General features: G+C 62.9%; 1 protein-coding gene across 1 annotated transcript in view; it reads left to right on the top strand.

Annotated features, from left to right (window-relative positions):
- Nucleotides 1-4,956: 4,956 nt before the first annotated feature.
- RPL38 (ribosomal protein L38) overlaps nucleotides 4,957-6,000 on the top strand; it is a 51,293-nt gene continuing 50,249 nt past the window's right edge. Inside the window, exon 1 of the mRNA XM_074607160.1 lies at nucleotides 4,957-4,967. The gene's annotated coding sequence lies outside the window, so the exon portion shown is untranslated. The remainder of the gene's footprint in view (nucleotides 4,968-6,000) is intronic.

Raw genomic sequence — 6,000 nt, 5'->3', positions numbered from 1 at the left:
GGGTCCTCGAATGCACCGATGGCACCGAGGGCTGTCACTTGGAGACTGTCAGCGGAGTGTGAAGTTCACCTCGGCAAAGAGAAAGAAGCGGCTTAGAAGGAACAGCCGTGGCGGGAGGATGAGCGCAGGATGCGGCCGCAGCCCCCAGCCCGAGAGATGCTCCAACTGTGACGGATGGCACAGCGGCATGTGCACCGCATCCCTCATCTGGGAAGAAGCCGCTCATCCCGGGATGCCGGACACGATCCCGCTGCAGGCAGGAGTCCATCACGGCCCCGTTGAGCAGCGGCAGAGCCGGCCGGGAGGGGTGGGAGCTGCTGCAGGAAGTTTTATGGGGCCTGAATCAATCAGTGGGAATCCCATAAAAGTCGGTGGGTATAAATGGGCTCCTCGGATAGGTTTTGACATCCAATTGTCTTTTCCATTTCAGTTGTCATAAAGCTATGCACACCCATATATACAGCGAGAGCGAGGATACACACTCGGAAATACTGATGCGCAGCCACGTGTACGGCAAAGCGTGGCACACGTGCACGGAGGGGCTCCGGACACACACGTGTTGCATATGGGAGCCCCCCAGGCTCCTGCCATTCCCGGGGATCCGTTTACCTGCCATTACCCCCAGCAGGGGATGGGTGACGAGGGATCGATTTGCGCAGCTGTTTAAAAAAACCCATCGTTTAAAGAAAATAAATAAAAGACCCCTCCAGCACCTAAGCATCACGACCCAGCGAGAGCCTGCGATGGACCCCCCCCGCTCTCCGCGGAGCCGTCTCAGCTACAGGATTAGCCGCAAACTTAGACGAGCGAGCAGGTCGTACATCATCTCCGCGTAAATCGTTTGCCGGGCTCGGGTAACGTGAGCGCCGGGGCTCGGGGATGGAAGGGCTTAAATAAAAACGAAGGGAAATTTGCGCCACGGAGAAAGGCACAACCCAGAGCCACGGTGCTGGGGTGAGGGGGGCAGGGGGGGAAGCGATGCCCTGAGGCAACATGTGGCTCCCAGCCTGCCCACGGACTTTATATCGCTTTTATTTGGCCGGTGATTAATTGTCCCTGACCATGGACTTCATATTGCTTTTATTTGGCCGGTGATTGTCACCCTTGGCTGTGGCAAAGGACCCGTTTGGAGGATGAGGAGCAGCATCGGAAGCATCAGACGTGGGATAAAGGGGAAAGGAGCTGGAGGGGATCCTTGTCCAGTGGCCCCGGAGCTGGGACCACCGAGGAAAGGTGACTCTTGAAGCATCACATCGCGGAATCGCTTCTGGATAAACAATTACGGAAGATTTCCCTCTGCCCATCTGGCGCACGGAATGAGGTGCGCAGGAATGAAACGCCCGGCTCCGACGCCTCCTCTTCCTCCTCCTTCCCCGTCTTGGGCTGCAGCCCATTCGTAAATGAGAGCTAAAGAAGACGGAAGGGCTGGGGGGAAGAAGGAGGGGGAGGGCTGCGTGGTGCAGCGCGGTGCAGCTGCGAGGCGTCACAGCCTGGCACCAGCATGGGACAGGAGGGGACTGGGAACCGCAGGGTACCCTGCACATCTTGGATGCAGCCATCCTCCTCATCATGGTCCATGATGGAGACACAGCGTCCCTGGGGTCCCATACTGGAGACCCAGCATCCCTGAGGTCCCGTGACGGAGTTCTGGCATCCCTGGGGTCCCATGCTGGAGACCCAGCATCCCTGGGGTCCCATGCTAGACACCTGACATCCCTGGGGTCCTATGCCAGAGACCCAACATCCCTAGGATCCCATGCTGGAGACCCAGCATCCCTGGGGTCCCACACCAGAGATCTGGCATCCCTGGGGTCCCATGCTGGAGTCCCAGCATCCCTGGGGTCGCACGCCAGGGACCCGACATCCCATGCCAGAGACACAGCATCCCATGCCAGAGACACGGCATCCCTGGGGTCCCATGCCAGAGACTCTGCATCCTGGGATCCCACGCTGGAGGCCCAGCATCTCTGGAGCCCCACGCCAGAGAGTCAGCATCCCTGGGGTCCCAGGCCAGAAACCCGTCATTCCTGGGGTCCCATACTGGAGACCCAGCACCCCTGTGATCCCATGCCAGAGACCCAGCATCGCTACGATCCCATACTGGAGACCCAGCATCCTGGGATCCCACGCTGGAGACCCAGCATCCCTGGGGTCCCATATTGGAGACCCAGCATCCCTGGGGTCCCATACTGGAGACCCAGCATCCCTGGGATCCCACACCAGAGACCCAGCATCCCTGGGATCCCACGCCAGCTGGCATGAGCGCTTCCCAGACAATAACTCATGTCCGAACCACTGTCTTCCTTCAAAATCCATCTCATCCGAGCACACGGCCATGGCGAGAGGGATTTATCACTTCCCCGGGAGCCGGATCCCCTCTGCGGATAAGGTGGTTTATGCAAACAGATGCCAGCCTGTGTCGCTTTCTTATTTCTCTCTCCTCGACTCGCAGCTCATCATCAGTTACAGCGGTGACCAGTCTCCTAAATCACCCGGCTTTGCTCTCCCTCCCCGCTCTGATTGATGCTGCCATTTTTCTTCTCTCCAAACAGCCACCCGCCGGCTGCGGCTCTGCGGGAACCCTGGGGAGGGAGAGGCTGGGACCGCGGGGCGCTGAGGTGGCACCTAATCCATGGGGCACTTGGGACCTGCAAAGGGGTCCCCAGAAACCTGCACCCCGGCGCTAATCCTGCTTGTTCAGAGCGGGCAGAAAGCACCAGTTTCACGCTGAGCAGACGCCCTCATCCGCAAGCCCGTGGAGAACGGCCCGACAGATTAGCAGGGGCTTGTTCGCCGCCGCGGCTCCCCGGCTTGGCACAGGCTGCGGCATGGTGCCCGCTGCCAGGATCTGCCTCTTTGGCAAACAGCTGCTGCCTTCTGGCTGCCGTCGGGGCCGAGGGCTTGGAATTGCTGACAGCAATCGGGCTGCTGGCAGGGCCGGGGCAGCGGCGCTGGGAGCTCTGCGGCCGCGAGAGATACGGGCTGCTTTGGCACCGGGGCTGTGATTAAACTCATATCAGGGTCCTCTGAGGAGCTGGGATGGGCAAGCGGCTCTCGCAGCGGGGCTATACGGGGTGGGATGCTCTGCCCTACCTGGCTTTGCTAGTGGATGCTGCTCAGCACGTCTGCACCACGCTCGCACTTGCTTTCTTGATTAAGTGCTCAAGCGGAGGATGCTGGTGTCCCACCGGGGGTCTGCTCCTGCACCGCCACACACCCCTCCCAGCGAGCTGCAGGGGACGGAGGCACCGCGGGCCGTGCTGGACCCGAGCATCCCGACTGGAGTCTCTGCCCGAGCCCAGGCGCCCACCGGTTCGCAGCCAAAGGAGGCTGGAGGGGAATAAAGCGCGTCGCCTCGCAGCATACACGAGCTGAGAGCGAGCGGTCCCCAGGCAGCGAGCGGCGAGCAGCCGGGCGTGCGCGGAGAGCTGGCTGCTGCACCCCGCATCCCCTGCCAGTGCCTGCCCGCATGGTCACGCTCCCGTCCCCTGCCAGGCTTCGTCGCCGCCGGCGGCGGGGAGGGGCGTGATGCTCACTGATCCGCGGCGCTGGGCTCAGCCCCTGGCATCCGCGGCCAAGGACGTGGCACAGCCCCACGGCTTTGGGGGAGGCCAGTGAGGGGGAGGCAGTGCTGGCTGCGGTGTGGGATGGAGCTGGAAGCCCCCATCGCCACCGGGACCACTAAAGGGAGGAATGGACCTGTCCGAGCCCCCAGCTTGCCCGCAAAGGGGAAAGCAGCAGAGGCAGCGAGGACGGGTAGCTGGTGCCCGTTGTCCCCTGTGCCATGCAGACGTGACTGTGGCCAGCCCACAGGGACAGTGCTGGGGACAGTGAGACCGACTTAAATCGATTTTAAATATACATCCCCCTCCGTGGGGTCTCGTCCTGACTCGTGTAACATTAAACTCTGGCATCACCAGGGCTGGATCAGCCGCCCTGCACCGCGGCTCCCAGCCGAGCAGGATCAGGCCCCACGCCGTGTTCAGCCACCAGCAATTCCGCCCCGCAAAAGGGGGTTTTACAGGGTGGCGAGCTCCCGCTGAGTCCATTTGCACCTCCCTCGCGGGGCACCGCCAGCCCAGGCGAGGTGAGAATGACCCCCCCGGGGTCCCCAGCCACACGCCAGCGCTGCCCTCGCGCTGCCCGCGCTGCCCACCCTCGCCCGGCCACCAGCTCCTGCAGACCCCCACCCTGCCTGTCCCCATCCCCAATGCGGGGGTCTCAGCCTGGCTGAGCTGGGGTCCCCAATGTCCCACGGGGTGCCCCGGGACGCCCCCCGCCTCCTCCCACCGGAGCCCGGGGCAGCGCTGGCACGGGCTCCCCAGTGCATACCAGTAACAAGCTTCTGTTAAATAATTGAATTCCTCAAATCGTTCCCTTTTCCCTCCGGTTTCGGTACACATTTGTCATCGTGCCATTAGGCAGGCACTTTGCTTGCACTTCATTTATTCATAAGCGCGGCCATGGCTCCGGCAGTGGCGGTGACAGCGGGGCTGGGGGCGACCGCTGGCATGGGACACGGCTGTCCCCGGCGCTCCTGTCTCTCACGGTGGCTCTGGGACGGTGCCAACACCAGGATGACAACGGGGGATGGGGCCTCTGTGCATCCCCCATCACCCCAGCTCATCGCGTGCTCCTCCACGTTGGGGGACAGATGGGGACACGTCGGCTGCGCTGGACCCCATCACCCCACAGGGGCTTTGGGTGCTGGCGGGGAGGGGGAGCCCCGTTCGGCGGCGCCCACCCACGACTCGTGTCGCCGCAAGCGATTCCTGTATTGAGCAGACGATGACAAAGCAAAGCAAATAAGCCCATTATTGGGAGAGCATCCCGCCGGCCGCCGGCGCCCCCGCCAGCCGAGCCGAGCTGGAGGGACGCGTGGCACCGCGACGCTGCAGCACGTCCCAATTACGCGCTCCGTCGTGACAGCGCGCGTCAGCAAATGAAGGGACTCAAAGGCAGCTGTTCCGCAGCGTGTCCCCCCCGCTGACACCCTCCATCCCCGCAGGGTCCCGTGTGCTGCCCAGCCCTGCGGGACGCATCCGTCTCTGCCCAGACTGGGCTCCTCTTCCCGCCGAGCTTTGCGAGACCAGCCCAAAGGCAAAGGGTGAACACACCCATCGCTGTGGCCTCTGGGCTCCTCGGCACGAGGGAGGAGAGGAGTCACCCCGGGGCCTTCGGGGTCCCTGGGGCTGGAGCCATCTCTGTTTCCAATCTCTCGTGCCACGTAAGGTCGAAGGCCCATGGAAGGAATTAAATATAAAACAAGGGCGAGTGGTGGGAGCTGCCGGCACCTCCCCGGCCCCGCTCCCGCTTGTCAGAGCCATGGGGCCACTGAGGGCTCCTGCCACGGTGCTGGGAGCCACAATGGATGAGAAAAGCCATTAAAGGTCAGCAGGGAACATCAGCCCCTTGGTGTTGAAGGTCACTGACCCCACTGCAGTGCCAGGGGACCAGAGCCACACTGTGCCACAGGGCAGGGTATGTGCCTGTCCCACGGCAAACTGCTGAGTGCCTCTCCTGGAGGGGCAGTGAGGGATGGGGATGGCCGAGGTGGCTCCAGGGGGCCCAGCAAACCCACGCACCCAGCCCTGTGCTCCTCCCAGGGTCCCCATGGGGCTAAGCACCCTTCAGGGTACCAAGCTCGAGCCCCCCCCGAGCCATGTGGAACGTCCTCGGGTCCATCTGGGCCGTGCTTGGTGTCACCACCGTGGGCTGTGGGGCTGGAGAGGACGCGAGTCACCGTGCACAGGCCAGCAGGCACTTGCAGGAGCACTGCTCAGCTAATTGCAGTAATTAGCCCATAATGAAGCAATTATTTGAGGACGTGGTGCCATGTGTTCCTGCAGGGGAGGAGGATGGGGGGACACAACCTGTGTCCTGTTCTCGGAGCGATGGGCAGCGGGCATGGGCGATGTGCCACGCAGGGTGATGGAGGGCACAGGGGCGTCATCCCAGCCCGCGCATCCCCCATGGTGACTCGGGGGACGTGGGGGTCCC

The sequence above is a fragment of the Larus michahellis genome, chromosome 14 (assembly GCF_964199755.1).
Source record: "Larus michahellis chromosome 14, bLarMic1.1, whole genome shotgun sequence".
NCBI classification, from domain to species: Eukaryota; Metazoa; Chordata; class Aves; order Charadriiformes; family Laridae; genus Larus; species Larus michahellis.
This window is presented reverse-complemented; position numbering and strand designations above follow the sequence as displayed.